The sequence below is a fragment of the Muntiacus reevesi genome, chromosome X (genome assembly GCF_963930625.1).
Source record: "Muntiacus reevesi chromosome X, mMunRee1.1, whole genome shotgun sequence".
Taxonomy (NCBI): Eukaryota; Metazoa; Chordata; class Mammalia; order Artiodactyla; family Cervidae; genus Muntiacus; species Muntiacus reevesi.
The window spans coordinates 27,464,734-27,481,086 of NC_089271.1; the positions used below are offsets into that span (position 1 = coordinate 27,464,734).

Below are 16,353 nucleotides of genomic sequence, written 5' to 3' on the forward strand. Positions count from 1 at the left end.
CTCCAGGGGATCTTCACGACCCAGGAATCAATGCGGGGTCTCCTGCATTGCAGGCAGATTCTTTACCAGCTGAGCTAACAGGGAAGCCCTGGCATGGATAAGTGTAATATTTTTGTTGTTACAGCTGAAAAGATGCTATAGATACCCTAGCACTGTCACTTCTTTGATCACTTCAACACTGAAGAATGGAAACCACATTGATTTGTTGTTTTGTTTGCTTGAAGTACTTTTTATCCTTAGTTTGTGCTCCTCTTTTCTTTCCATTATCTTCAGTGTAGTTTTACAAGATATGAATGCTGTGTCTCACCAACTTGGGAATCTGTTTGTTAAAGTCTCTTCTCTGCTCCCACCTAACTTCTTTTTAAATGAATGGCTCCCATTCAGTAACCAGCTACAGGATAGATAGCTAATATATTATTGACCAAAAAAAGGTAGAACTATACTTGGCTCAAAGGTCCTACCTTTCCCCACTTACATGAATTGTCTGAATCCTCATTAAAGAAAAAAAAAATTTCTGTAGACTCTTTCCAGCATTCATTCAGGATATCAAAAGTCCTTAATCATAAAAGGAAAACAGTAGTTACAGTTTTGTGATGGAGTCTCAAATTATTGACACTTTGCTGATAAATGAGTAGGGTAACATAGAGTCCTTTATTCTCAGAAATTGTTCTGACCTCCATTCCTACTGGGTCTGAGGTAAACTAATTTTGATATTATCTGATCTAAACCCATTCTAATCTGCATAATTCAAGCAGTCTCTTTAGCTTTCAGTTCAGTCGCTCACTCATGTCCGACTCTTTGCGACCCCGCGAATCGCAGCACGCCAGGCCTCCCTGTCCATCACCAACTCCCGGAGTTTACTCAAACTCATGCCCATCGAGTCGGTGATGCCATCCAGCCATCTCATCCTCTGTCATCCCCTTCTCCTCCTGCCCCCAATCCCTGCCAGCATCAGGGTCTTTTCCAATGAGTCAGCTCTCCGCATGAGGTGGCTAAAGTATTGGAGTTTCACCTTCAGCGTCAGTCCTTCCAATGAACACCCAGGACTGATCTCCTTCAGGATGGACTGGTTGGATCTCCTTGCAGTCCAAGGGACTGTCAAGAGTCTTCTCCAGCACCACAGTTCAAAAGAATCAATTTTTCGGCGCTCAGCTTTCTTCACAGTCCAACTCTCACATCCATACATGACCACTGTTAAAACTGTAGCCTTGACGGACCTTTATGGCAAAGTAATGTCTCTGCTTTTTAATATACTATCTAGGTTGGTCATAACTTTCCTTCCAAGGAGTAAGAGTTTTAATTTCATGACTGTGATCACCATCTGCAGTGATTTTGGAGCCCCCAAAAATGAAGTCAGCTGAAACCGTAGTTCAGCAAAAGTGGAGATGCCGAGAATCGAACCCGGGACCTCTTGCTTGCAAGGCAAGCGCTCTACCACTGAGCTACATCCCCACCCTAGCATTCCTTCTAACTCAGACGCATTTGAAGATAGCTTTCTGTTGGAGACTCCTGTACGTCTCCCTAAGATAGCATCTGAAGTAGAGAAGTGGCTCTTGTAACACTGTGTCGTAGACAGGAAACTAAACTCTTCTCTTTGAGCTGATTCTGGGGGGAATTAATGGCAGAAATCCACGTATTGGGTGCTCGGCTCATATGGGATGAAAGAAATTGACAGTTGGTAAACTTCAGAGTCCGAATTCTCTCAACTGATTAAGGTCTTACTAAGATCCTTGGCTTATTTAGCCACTGTAAACCCATCCCTAAATTTATCTACCTTGTCTTCCATCTTTCTCCAGGTACAGGCTATTTCTCCATTTTAAGATTACCAGAACCTTGGGCTTAGTCGCTGGTGTACAAAAACTGAGGAAGGCGTGGGAGGGCAAATGGAGTCACCTCTGTGCCTAATCGTGTCAGCCTGCTTCATAAGCTGAGTTATAGATTCTTGTGTTTCCACAATTTCCTTGCACAACAACGTTCTCTTAGTGTTAAAAATGAAGATAGAAAGGTCCTCACTGCTTCTCACAATGTATGGAACATACTTCTTCCTCTTGATCAAAGCATAAGGAAAGGGAAGTACAGATATGCATCTTTCTCTCCTGTATCTCTTTTCTGTCCTCTTTCCAAAAGCCTCCAGTAAAAAGAAAAAAATAAAACTTATATTCTTAGTTTTCAAAGGTCTTAGTACTATTACATTACCATTCAATAATAAAAATTATAAAAATATTATTGGTTTTCTTTTTGGTATCTTTCATCTTTATCTTGTATTCACCCTCACTAAGGCTTCATTCTGTTACATTTGATTTATTGCAATAACTTTTAACATGTCTCTTGCCTCTTTTTCTCTTCCCACTCCAAGCCATTTTCTATTCTGTTGGCAGACTTTTCTACTGATCACTCTGCTTTGATTATACCATTTTTTCCCTTTAAGTTACTCTAGAATTATATATTTTCATAGCCAATATTTTCTTTCGGTCCTATCCCTGCTGAATCCTAAGATTCTTTTCTTTTTATTATAATTTCCTTAGGACTTATATCTAGATTTATTTCTTCCTCATGCTTCCTTTGTTTTTCAAAGTATCTCTTACTAATAAGACATCCATACATTGTCTGTTTCTTAGCCTTACACCCACATGAGTGAAACTGACTCCCTGTATAACTGCACTGGTTCAACAGGTTTGCTAGAGAATTGAGTCTGTAGATCATATCTTGAAGTGACTTTGTAGGTGTTGTACTTATGTTTGCTCATAACTCAATTGTAAGCATCTTAAAGAATCATGTTTTCTCCACTGAAAAATTAAAAAAAAAATCATGTTTTCAGTTTTTTAATTTTCACAGTTTCTAATAGGCAGTATTGAGCCTTAAATAGTTGCTTTTTAAAACAAAATTGAGTAGGAATTTTAAAATAAAAGCATGTCCAAAAACACACACAAAAACATGGGTTTGGATCATCAAAATATTGCTTTTTTGTGCTGTTTTTTGGATTCATTTTTTATGTTCTTGTTAATAAACATGTACTATTCTTATAATTTAAAATTGTGAATTCACCAGTACTGTAATTTAATTACTCTGTGATATAAACAGACTGTGCAAAGTTTTCAGAAACACCAGTAAGTCTGCAGTTAATGCTGTATTTCTTGAGCTCATTTCCAAACATTTTAATCTACATTTATTAACTTAAAATATTTGTAACATGCTGCTTCTCAACTGTGACCATGATTATTCCCTCATATTTATATTTCATCATTGAGGAGAGGCTCTCAGTTTCTTATTATTCACTTGTAAACTAAATCAACCTGACATGAATCTGATAAAATTAGAGTTGTTTAGAACAGATGGTTCATCAGAGATTTGAACCCAGGAAAGGTCTGGTAGATTCTGTAGATAATTAAGGCTTTTAATTTCAATTAACAACCATGTTCCACTTCTCTTACAAAGTTTGAAGGATTTAGACTTAACACTGCTTTTCAATTTATATATGAGAGAATTGGTTTGCCTGATGTCTTGATTCTTTCTAGTTGTTATGTTTTGGGCTTATATAGTCATTCTGCAAGATCCTTTAGGGAAATTTGTATACTTGAGTTAGTAGGGACTTTTAAAAGTTAGGTTTCTCTGTAACATCCAGACATATTTAGGTATGGAAAACACTTGGACTCTTAAACAGTGAAGGTGATGAGTAATCTTTTTTGTATGTCAGAAGTTCTATAAACTATTAAATAGAAATACCTCACAAACTAGAATGAAGAAAACAAGAGAAATATACCTATTTGATTGAAGGGAGTAACTACTGTACTCAGAAATTACTTTGGTTAAAAAAAGAGCAATGATCCATTCCCTCTGAAAGGATACTTAATTGTCCACCCTTAGAATGAGATGTTCTTTAGCTCTAAACTAAACTGATGATTTTGAAGAAAATTCCAGAAAAAAAAAAACAACAACAACACTTCAACAAAGGTTTGCTATTTTCTCATCAAATTTAGACCAGCCTTGAGAGTACTGTAAGGTAATATTTTCTCAAGGATGAAATGTTCTGGTTCAATTTCTATATAGCAAAGGGATATAAGTGAGCCTGTTATCTTACTATTTGGGTACAGAGGTCATCTTTGAAATGTGTTTTACTATTGCTAAAAAGAAGAATATAAATGCACTTATCCTTGAGTTAGGCAATACTCAAGGCTGATTCATAGAGGAAAAATTTGAGATCTCTCTATTTCAGGGCCCTTTCTCTCTTGGTGCACCTATAATAAAAAGGTCATGGTTCCTAATATCTTTTTAAAAACTATTCTTGCTAGAGTGTACTTGAAACTGTACATCTCAAATATTAATATTTTAGCAAATATACCTAAATATACAGTTACTAAATAATTTCATCCATTAAAATATATTGCTTTTGCTTATATAAGAAATATTTCCTTCTCAAAAGTGCCTAGTAAGACCAAAGAGGTTAAATCAGTTAGAATGATTAATTTAAAATTATATTGAAGTATTTAAAAGTGTTACTTTTCCTTTCCTAATTTTCAAAGGAAAATACTTTATCTTCTTTCTTATTAATTGTTTCCAGCTCTTTCTAACTCTGTTTTAATATTTGACATTAATATGTTATATTGTATATAAGTGTTTTCCTTATCTTTTTACTCTTCTATACAACTCCCCTTTATTCAAAAAATTATCTACCAAGATACCACAGGAGGAAAGGTCAGAAAGATAAAAGAGAATTTCAATGTATGCCTAACTCTGAACAACTATGACCACCATCAAGACATAAAGCCATGGGATTTCTGTCACAAATTCAGTATTTCTCCTAAGGTACACTGTACTATATTCTTATAGCTTAAGCAACTTTGCTTTATTTCTGATTACTGGGTAGAATTTTCTACCTGGAAAACTTTCCTTCTATCCCTTGTGAAATTTCACCTTTATATTTGGAGCTCTAACTCAGATTGTTTTTTTGATGGATTTTCACTTCATTCATTCATTCACAGACATTGTTATTCACCTATGGTAAGTCATAAACTTTATAAGTCATGGAAAATAGTAAAATCCATAGCAGTATCTTTCCCTTTAAGCATGTTTTCATGGGAGAGGTCAGAAATATTTATTTAGGATCTATGAGTATTCCTCAGCTCATGGTGGGAGGGCAGAGAGGTGCATGAAGAGCTCAAACAATGTGAAAAGAATTTGCAAAGATATAACATGTTCTGAGTGTAAAAAGGCTTTCTAAACCATATTGGCTCCTAAAAGAAGTGTTGAGATAAGTGACTAAAGCAGTAAATATAGAGATGATCATGAATGGCCTTGAAGGCCACATGCAGGAATTTGGACTGTATCCTAAAAGATTATAGAGAGCTATTGGAAGATTCTGAGCAGCTGCACAATTAGGTTATTCTAGTGGAAGTGTGCAGAGTTGGCTGCGTGGGAAAAAAAAAAAAAAAAAAAAACGAATGGAGAAAAAGACCAATTTGAAAGCTGTTGTAACAGTCCAGTGAGAAATGATAAGAGTGCCTGCCAAGTGAGTGGAGATGAAATGTAGAGTGCTAAGCCAGCCAGGATGTATCGAGGCTCTGGTGGCCACTTTGATGACTGATGGAGACAACAGACAATATTGGAGCAATTACAAGAGAAGACAAATCTAGGGAGGAGTCCTGTTTAGTTTAAGGCGTGCTGCATTTGAAGTGCATAAGTAGAGGGATGTTGAATATTTAGGATGAGAGTGTAGCGGTCATAAATCAAAAGTCACTGAGGTATAGACTCTTGCTTGGGATAGTCTGAATATTCATTGGAAGGACTAATGTTGAAGTTGAAACTCCACTACTTTGGCCACCTGATGCAAAGAACTGACCCATTGGAAAAGACCCTGATGTTGGGAAAGGTTAAAAGTGGGAGGAGAAGGGGATGACAGAGGATGAGATGGTTGGATGGCATCACCGACTCAGTGGATATGAGATTGAGTAAACTCCGGGAGTTGGTGATGGACAGGGAGGCCTGGCATGCTGCAGTCCATGGAGTCACAAAGAGTCAGACACGACTGAGCGACTGAACCGAACTGGAACAGTCTGAGCTTGGGAGTAGGAAGAGAGTCACACTGGTGGGCTACAGTCCATGGGGCGGCAAAGAGTTGGACTTGATTGAGTGACTGAGCAAATACAGCATGTAAATAAAGAAAAGTCATTGCCGGATGAAAGTGAAAGTTGCTCAGTCACTGTCTGACTCTTTGCGACCCAATGGTTGCCAGATGAGATCCTGCAGAATTTCAGCATAATGAACAGCATGCAAAGTGAAAGGTTTTTCAATGATGGTTTTTAAATAGTTAAGGTGACTGAGTATACATCACTCATATTTCAACCATTTGAAAGGGGCCCCATCTCTTCATACACTTGCAGATGCAATCCTAATCACATATGTTTGTAATCAGATTGATTTGGTTACCAATTTGGTTACCCAGAGAAAAATAAGGCCATGACATAGAATTGAAGGCCAAAAAAGTCACAAAGTCAATTTCCCATAGATGAGCTATTTAGAAGCACATTTTGTTCTAGGAAGATTCAAAGTGTTATTTTACTCATGATAACGATTTCCTTCTTATCAAAATTCCATGGAGAGATAATACACTGTTGTTTACCTTATACTGAATATAGATCATGAAGATTAAAAATAATTCATGGATAAGGAAAAAAGAAACTCTATATATGAGTTTTGTGTAATTAAGGTAACAATTCCTTGATCTTGTGGTCTGTTACATAAATATGTGTGATTATGATAATTTCAAAAACTGTGTTATTTACTCAGTAGTTTAACAGCTCCTTCACAAAACAGTCACTTTCAGAATGCAGGAGATGTATAACAATACTTGCTAAAAGAGTAAGGATGAATATATTACAGTGAATTTAAAATGTATTTTTATGAGACAGACTTAAGAATTTAAAGGTATATTTGCACTATTTATACTTTCATACAAAAAAGTACTGCTACAGTGTCGCTCATTATTACTCAAGATCATATATGGCTTACATGAAGACTGTTGTGATGAATGGTCAGAATGAATTGGTGTACTCATCGGTTTTTCTGGGCCATACTTGCTTTTTTCCCCGTTGTTCAAGTGCCGCCCATAGGAGGTACATGAGTGCTCTAACCAGAGATCTACAATTTCAGAAAGAAGGAAATTGTCATCCATCCATTCAATCAATGAATGTTTATTCAGGACCAAAAATGTGTTATTCATGGGACTCACTTTTGGGCATCACAGAAATGAATGAAGCACGTGTCCTACCATTACATGTCACTCATCAGGTAGAGGAAGACAGATAAATAAGTGTGTGAATTAAGTCCTAAGAGTCATTATATTGCACTGTTCCTATGGAGTCATTGGCCATTGCTGTAAAATGTTGAATGTTTTACAAGTGTTACAACAGAAATTTATATAGGGCACAATTTTATATGAGTAGTGGTAAAAAAAAAAGTCTCTTGGAATGAGCTAAGTTTTAATATGTTTGTTAGGCAACCAGTGATAGGTGAGTGTGTGTCTGGGGGGCGCACACACATGTGAACATGCATATGTGTGTGCATGCATATAGAGGGTGCATCATTCTAGAAAGATAGAATGGTGTGAGAAAGACCGAGAGGTTTGAATTTTAGCATAAAAGTAATTATTTATGTCTAGAATGCTGTAAAGGATAAAGCCAGGATGAAACACAAATGCCTGACCATGAGGAATATTTTGTACCATATCTTAAGTGTTTTGCTGTGTTTTAGTAAGTAAAGGACTGTTTAAAGTGCACGAAGTAAGGTGACCTACTTTTTTATTTTAGAGAGATGATTCTAGCAATAATGTGAAGGAAATCACACCATCGGCATATGGATAATAAATTAATAATAGCCAACATTTATTGGATATGTCTGTATGTCATACATTCTTCTCATGCTTACTTGTATTGTTCAGTTTAGTGCTTATAACAACCCTGTAAAGTAGGTATTATCACGTGCCTTAGACTGAAATCTATGATTGATTTTTATCATAAAGCAACAATTACAGTATCATAAGATGACTATTTGAAATGGAAAATCAAAGGGCAATGAACAATCTGAGAAAGATGAGAATTTTCCATTTCTTTCCAGTTTGCATCTTTAATGCAGTTATTTATTTCATATGGAGATAACAGACAAGGAGAAACAAGATGGTTCCTAGCTTTTTGGCTTAGATGTATGGTGATGTTATTCACTGAGAAAACTGGGCAAAAGGAATGCATTTGGAGAGAAGATAATAAATTAAATTGGGATATTTGATTATGTATTGCCAGAGAATATTAACTGAAGATATTTCAGAGGAAGTTGGATACATGAATCTGAAGCTTAGAATAAAGATGTGGGTTGGGCACGTGGATTTTACAATTATTAGCACAGAGGCAGTAGTGAAATTATCTCCAGAGGATATGATTTGAAAAGGAGATTAAGCAAAAACATCCAGTGGCATTCATATTGGTATTTCAGTGATCAGCCAAGGAGAAAGCACCATAAGAAAACAATGAGAAGGAATAGATGAGGTAGAAAAGGAAAAAAGAAAAAGCATGTTTTATCTAAATGTAAAGAAGGTGAATTCAAGAAGGCCATTGTTAAAAAGGTCATAGACTTGACTTCCATAGTCAAGTGTGATGAAAAGTCCATTGGAATCAGGTCATGAGCAATTTTACTGAAAGCATGTTTAGAAAAGATTTGCAAACAGATGAAAGCCAACTTGAGGAGAAGGTGCCTAGACCAGTCAGTTATGACCATTTCTTCTAATTATTCTCAAAATGAAGGAAACAGGGGTGGTGTTCAGGGCCTGAACATTATTTTTTTATTTTAGGTTTTTTATTGTGTGGCTCAGGTTTGTTCCCTGTTGTAAATATTTAAACATATTTATACACAGTATTGGCTTCCCTGGTGACTCAGCAGTAAAGAACCCGCCTGCAATGCAGGAGATGCAGATTTGAACCCTGGATCAGGAATTCCAATCCCCTGGAGAAGGAAATGGCAACTCACTCCAGTATTCTTGCCTGGGAAATCCCATGGACAGGAGCCTGGTGGGCTGCAGTCTATGGGGTAGGAAAGAGTAGGACATGGCTTAGCTACTAAATCACCACCACCATACACAGTAGAGGGAAAGATGTTTATACACAGTAGAATTAGCAGGAAAAAAAAAAAGAGAGGAATCAGATTAAGAATAAAGAAGTGGCTTTGATCCATGAAGAAGATGAGTTTGTCTTTGTATGAAGGAGGAAGGATGGAAGGAATGGTGAGTTCTGATATAAATGCAGGTAGAGAGTCCATAAACTAATTTTTCATGTCAAATCACAAACAAAGTCATTTAAAACTGTCACTAAAAAACTTTAAAATGTGCTTACATTGCACTAAAAAAATACTGTGTTTTGCCTCAGTTATCATTCTTGAGAGCAATATTTTCTGGCTTGAATGTCCTGCCTAATTAGAGTTAATCTATAGTTAACCTGGAGAAGGAAATGGCAACCCACTTCAGTACTCTTGCTTGGAAAATCCCATGGACGGAGGAGCTTGGTAGGCTACAGTCCACAGGGTCGCAAAGAGTTGGACACGACTGAGCAACTTCACTTCACTTTTGAATTTGTATTGTCCAAGGGACCAGCATGATTTTGCTTCCTAGGAAATGACATTAAAACATGCTAGTTGTTTCTGACTAGTATGGCTCACTTTTTAAGAGGAAGTTGTTCATTTCTTTGAATCATTGCTTCTCTTTGGGCTGTTTCAGAGAATGTACGATAGTGCAGTGATTAGGAGCAACACACATGTTGAAAAGATTATTGCTCTGGTTTTAAATTGTTTAGTTCTGATTTTAGAAATTTCATTTGCCTTTGAAAAATTTCAAACCTCTATCTTACTCTTACCATGTAAGAAGTGAATTTAGTACACCATTGAGGCCTTCTGCTGGCAATGATTATGTTCTGACTCTGGCTTGGGGAGTCCAAATAGGAGGCAGAATATCTGGTGTGGATATCCTGAGTACAGGCTACCTGTTCATAATAAACACTTTCAGAATCATTCCTTTGTATGAGCTCCCATAACAGATCTTTTTATAGGACAGGCTCTGAAATGGAATTTCTGTAGTTTCACCAAACTTTAAATTCTTGATTATTATGTTATCATCAATGTGTTCATAATAGAATATTACTAAACAACCATTAACCTGACCTTCTGAAAGGTCAACGTTGATTTGACGATGTCACACTCATATATAAATTTTTGAATATGAGTCTTCCTATGAACCCATTGTTAGAAGTAGTTCCTAATTGAAGTTTATTTGGAAATAATGGTATAATAATCCGGCTTTGATTTTTACTACAGTATTTTGACTATTCATAACGCCCCATACATAGAAGGTGACTGCATAATCTTTTTTTCTGGTTCAGATATTATGCAGAAAATCCAAAATAACATTTTTCTTATGTTTAAAAATATGAGGACATTTACAAAGAAGCTGCTGTAGTTTTTGCTGAGTTTAACCAAGTAAAATATGTGCCCAATAAACTTTTACAGAATAAAATATACTCTGATAAAAAGTTACTTTGGGGCAAACTGACCATATTGGAATTGTTACCTATCACTCAGCTGAAACCAAATCATTGTCTGGCTTTGGGCAACCATGCACCCTAAATTGAAAATTCTGTAATCCATTCACGGCTTACTGCTGAAGGGCTCTAGAGTCTGTCTGGGTCAAATCAAATCCCCAAAGAACATGAAATTTTGGTCAGTTTGCTTTTACCTACACCTGGAATCCTGTTCTGTCATGTGTAAAGATTGTGGCAGATGTCATGAGTCAGTACACAGCCGTAAACATAGCTGTACGAAGGTCTACCTAATAATGTTTTTATCATGATGTTTCTGTGTACTTATGGGAATAAATATCTGTCTGAACTCAGCATTGAGACAGCATTCAAAGCCTCAGCATCTGGGACTAAATCAAACTGAAAGAGAATGTAACATGTTCTTTATATTTACACAGTTGTATATATATATATATGTGTGTGTGTGTACTATTATATGTATATATATATATATATATATATATATGACAGTTATGTGTGAAGCTATCTCTGTGAACCTAACAGTGCTAAGTCTTCTATAGATATGGATGAAAATGACTCTCATATAACCACTGCTCTTATATTTGTAAATGCTCGTATGTAATTTTCTTTGGAATGGTTTTAGGTTTGCATTTGTTTACTAACATGAAAATCAATGAAAAGAAACTGGAAAGTACTTAGACTGTGGCGACATTGGGAATGATAGAAATATTATTAGAAAAGCCCGTATTGATTTCTGTGTGTACTAGTGATGTATGCATTCAAATTTAACCTCCTGAGAATCCCAGGGAATAAAACTCTAAAGATTAGAGTATGCACAGCCTCTTGGACAAATAGGGCTTCCCAGGTGGCGCTAGTGGTAAAGAACCTGCCTGCCAATGCAGGAATCATTAGAGACATGCGTTCAATCCCTGGGTTGGGAAGATCCCCTGGGGGAGGGCGTGGCAACCCACTCCAGTATTCTTGACTGGAGAATCCCATTGACAGAGGAGCCTGGTGGGCTACAGTCCATAGGGTCTCACAGAATCAGACACAACTGAAGCGACTTAGCATGCACACACTTGGACAAATAGGGCTTACATTTATTTGCAAGCTCTGATAATAAAAGAGGCAGCCCTCCCATCTTGGTTGTACAAACTGTAAACCCATTTAGCATGCAGTTATAAGAGATCATGATGCTGTAATAAATCCCTAAACATATTCATCAAAGTGAGGGGCTGCCCAAGTTACATGTAGAAGTATGTCCCTGGAGAGTCAGAATTTGATTCTTTGGCATGATTTTGCTCCCTGTGTGTGCAGTAGTGGCCGATGTGGTTTGCTTGAAAGTTGACCTGCCTTGCCACCAATCAGCTAAGAGAACTTAGGAAGACCTCTTAATCTCTCCTGATACTACAGCAAACTATGAGAAGAGAGACTTAGGGTCAGTGATGTCCAGTGTTCTTAACGTGTAATGATTTGATTAGTTTAGTACTAGGAGAAAAGTAAAGAAAGCGATAACCCTGTCCTGTGGTGGGTATATATAGTGAGTGATTCAGATAGAGCTTACATATAGCAAACAGCCTAAGAATTTCTTTTTCCTGAAATAACTGACAAAAATTATATGAAAGTAAAGAGTTACATGGATAAAACCTTCCAAGGTAGTGCTTATGTCTTCAGAGAGCAAAAGAGATGAGACAGACTTATATTGTTGAGAAACAGGTAGCCAAGCAACTGCCTGAAAAGCCACCAAAGGGAGCCTTCTTCAAAGGGATGGGCGCATTGCTGCGATAATCCCAGGTTTAGCCTTTGACAGGCTTGCATCTCAGCACTCGCTTCTGTTTGAGCTATTACGTGCTGACTTCAGCATGGGAGCACTGAAATTGGGGCATGACTGCACATTTCATTACCAGCTCTGCTCTCCCAAAACCTGGGGAAATAATACTTCCAAAAAAAAAAAAAAAAAAAAAAAAAACTATACCTGTCAATCCAATAAAAGGGGCATACAATAGATAATCAACTTCTCTCATCAGATTATCCACTGATGGAAGAAAATCTAGGATGAAACAGTCTTTGGATCAGTAAATCTATGATTTTTATCAATGAAATAAAACTAACCACTAAAACATTTTAACAACCGGTGAGCTTGTTAGGCTAAGTATAACCAAACAATCACATTTTATAAAAATGACTGAACCCAGGTTCCAAACTAAAGACATCTGCTTTGGAAAACATACAGATAAAGGCAACAAAAGAATCAAGCCCTTATTCAGCCTAAGACTTTTAAATCAATATAATGCTATTTTAGAATATTCATACATGAGAATTTGTACTTTTGCATTAGCTTAATGAACACCTAGGGAGTCTGACCAGTTAAGTTATATAACTAAAGTTAGTACAGATAATGAGGGTTTATTTGTGTATTTTGCAGTATTATCTGGTATTCTGATGGAAGTCAGAAATCATGTATTTTTTCAACAAGCATATATTGAGATTCCACTTAATTAAAGGGATATTGATAAATAAGGACCCTGCCCTTGAAACACTTAATTTTAGTTATAAAAAAATTATATCAGAATAGACTAATAGAGTTAGAAGTTTAAAATGTTAACTATTCATAGATTTAACATACTAAGGTCTAATATTGTATTCTATAGAACTTGGAGGAATTTCAGAATCAATCTAGGTAAGCCAGATGTGATTTGGTCAGTTGAGTGAAAGGGTGGAATTACATGTGGGCAGTCAGGAATCGTGCATGTTAAAGAGCTTATAGCAGTAGTGGTGAGGATGATGATGGTGATAATGAGAAAAAATTCAAAAGAAGAAGGAAGAGAAAAGAAGAATTAACTCATAATACTATAGAGCTTACTGTGTGCTAGATATTTTTTTCTAAAAGTTTTGCATATATAAACTGAGTTAATCTGCACAATAATCCTTTGAAACACAGTTTAAACTCAAATGCTTTCCTTATGAGATTCTGGGATTTTGGTACATGGTAGGCAAAGGGTGCCTATGTGGCCAGCCCACAATAAAAACCACAGGTGCTGAGTTTTTATTGAGTTTCCTTGTCGATTTTTATGTGTGCAAAAACAAGATTTTTACATCTCGTTGCTGAGGGATTGGGGGCATCCTGTGTGAGTCTACCGAGAGAGATCTCTTGCTACCTTGCACTGGGATGCCCCTCGATTTTGCCCATGTTCCCTTTCCCTTTGATGATTTTGCTTTTTCCACTCTAGTAAACAGTATGACTCTTTAAAAAAAATCAAGAGAGACGTGTATTGTTATTAGTCCAGTTTTCAGTTCATTTCAGTCACTCAGTCATGTCCAACTCTTTGCAACCCCATGGAATGCAGCATGCCAGGCTTCTCAGTTCATCACCAAATCCCAGAGCTTACGCAAATTCATATCCATAGAGTCAGTGATGCCATCTGACCATCTCATCCTCTGTCGTCCCCTTCTCCTCCCGCCTTCAATCTTTCCCAGCAGCAGGGTCTTTTCAAATGAATCAGTACTATGCAACAGGTGGCCAAAGTATTGGAGTTTCAGTTTCAGCATCAGTCCTTCCAATGAATATTCAGGACTTATTTCCTTTGGGATCCACTGGTTGGATCTCCTTGCAATCCAAGGGACTCTCAAGAGTCTTCTCCAACACCACAGTTCAAAAGCATCACTTCTTCTTCTTTTTTTTTTTTAAAGCATCACTTCTTTGGCACTCAGTTTTCTTTATAGTCCAACTGTCACATCCATATGTGACTACTGGAAAAACCATAGCTTTGACTAGACAGAGATTTGTTGGCAAAGTAATGTCTCTGCTTTTTAATATGCTGTCTAGGTTGGTCATAGCTTTTCTTCAAAGGAGAAAGTGTCTTTCAATTTCATGGCTGCAGTCACCATTTGCAGTGATTTTGGAGCCCAAGAAAATAAAAGTCTGTGACTGTTTCCATTGTTTCCCCATCTATTTGCATTGAAGTGATGGGACTGGATGCCATGGTCTTAGTTTTCTGAGTGTTGAGGTTTAAGCCAACTGTTTCACTCTCCTATTTCACTTTCATCAAGAGGCTCTTTAGTTCTTCTTTGCTTTCTGACAGAAGGGTGGTGTCATCTGCATATATGAGTTTATTTATATTTCTGTCAGCAATTTTGATTCCAGCTTGTGCTTCCTCCAGCCCAGCATTTCTCACAATGTACTCTGAATATAAGTTAAATAAGCAGGGTGACAATATACAGCCTTGATGTACTCCTTTCTCAATTTGGAACCAGTCTGTTTTTCCATGTCCAGTTCTAACTGTTGCTTCTTGATCTGCATACAGATTCCTCAGGAGGCAGATCAGGAGGTTTGATATTCCCATCTCTTTAAGAATTTTCCATAATTTTTTGTAACTGTACAGTCTTAAAGTTAGGGCAATTCGGGGACTGAGGAGCTAGCCTGTCCCTGACCACCCAGACCATAAGTGAGTGTTAAAGTCAGGGTTTGCCCATGGAACATGAACGTGGATGTTCCAGAGAAGGACTGAGAAGCGCTGGGGTTTTATTTCACTCCAGTATCCACCGTGGCCAGATAGAAATGTGGGTGATATGGTCCATGAAATGGATGGGTAGACAGTGGGGCAATCTGGGGAGGATGGATGGTAAACTCGAGAACTTACAGCCCATCTGACTGTGACCCTCTAGCAATGCTGTCCCCACGTTATCAAATCATCCAAGTTTGTAGTCTCAAATCTGGATTCACAAGTGAAACCTCCAGAGTCGTAAGTATTTGGAAAATGAAACTTCCCAATTATTAAATATTTGGCAGTTAATTAAAGCTTATTTTTTTTAAGATAAAGTGTTAGACGTGCTCCAGAGCACCAGCAATCACAGAGTACCCATGGGAGCCCCCAGGGCCCCGATCCGTCCTTATACAGAGGCACTGATTGACTTTCCCAAGTTTCCAGTAATCTAAACTCGGAACAAAATAAACAGTGCTTAAAAAGCACTTTCACTCAATATTAATAGTCCTAATTGCTTAGCGGGTTGATTTCAGTGCTAAAATATTTGTTTTAAGAACAAACACAGGAGCATGAAACATCAAAGTTCAGCCACATATTTTCAGTTTGGTGCCTTAGCTCTTCTGCTCCATCGTTGTGAGTATCCCTGGGTTTACTCTGATTAACTTCGCATGAGCTGTAGCTGTCTCAGTCCATGTGTCTTATATCAGTTTATGAAGACCACTGGCAGAAAGAAAAGTCTTATTTCCAAAGAATAAGTTAGAAAGCCCTGTTTGAAACTCATATGACAGCATTAAATCCTTTTATCTGACAATCTTGAAGTAGAATTTAGACTTCTATTTCTGACAGTATCAAATGTCATGAACTGTTTCAAAAGAGTTGACACATATACTAGGTGTTTTCTTGCTTGCTGTCCTGCTTGAGTTCTTGTTCGTTGCTCCATTCCTTCCGTTTTCCCGTTTGTCCCCATCCAGTTTACTCATATTCTGTGTTTTCTGGATTCTTAATATTATCCTTGACCTCTGATGCAATCATAACTTGATTGTTTTGGTACCAGGTGCTACTTTACAACAAAAAGGATTGAAATTATAAAAACATATGGACAAGATAAAACATATCTTTGGTAGAGTGAAATAAATGGTGAAGAGTGTCAGCACCATGCCTCGTGGGGAATATGTAAATAAATTATGAGAAAGACAATATCTACAGGAAATAGGATAGCAGTTTTGAAATATTTAGAAGGTCAGCAATGAAAATCTAATGTTTAGCTTGTTTGAAAGCTTATTCTAACTTGGAAAGTGTGG

The 16,353-nt window shown here is 37.1% G+C and overlaps 1 non-coding gene across 1 annotated transcript; it reads right to left on the minus strand.

Moving 5' to 3' along the window:
- Positions 1 to 1,380: 1,380 nt before the first annotated feature.
- Positions 1,381 to 1,452, minus strand: TRNAA-UGC (transfer RNA alanine (anticodon UGC)). The gene has a single exon. It is a non-coding gene; the product is annotated as a tRNA-Ala (tRNA).
- Between the last annotated feature and the right edge of the window lie 14,901 nt (positions 1,453 to 16,353).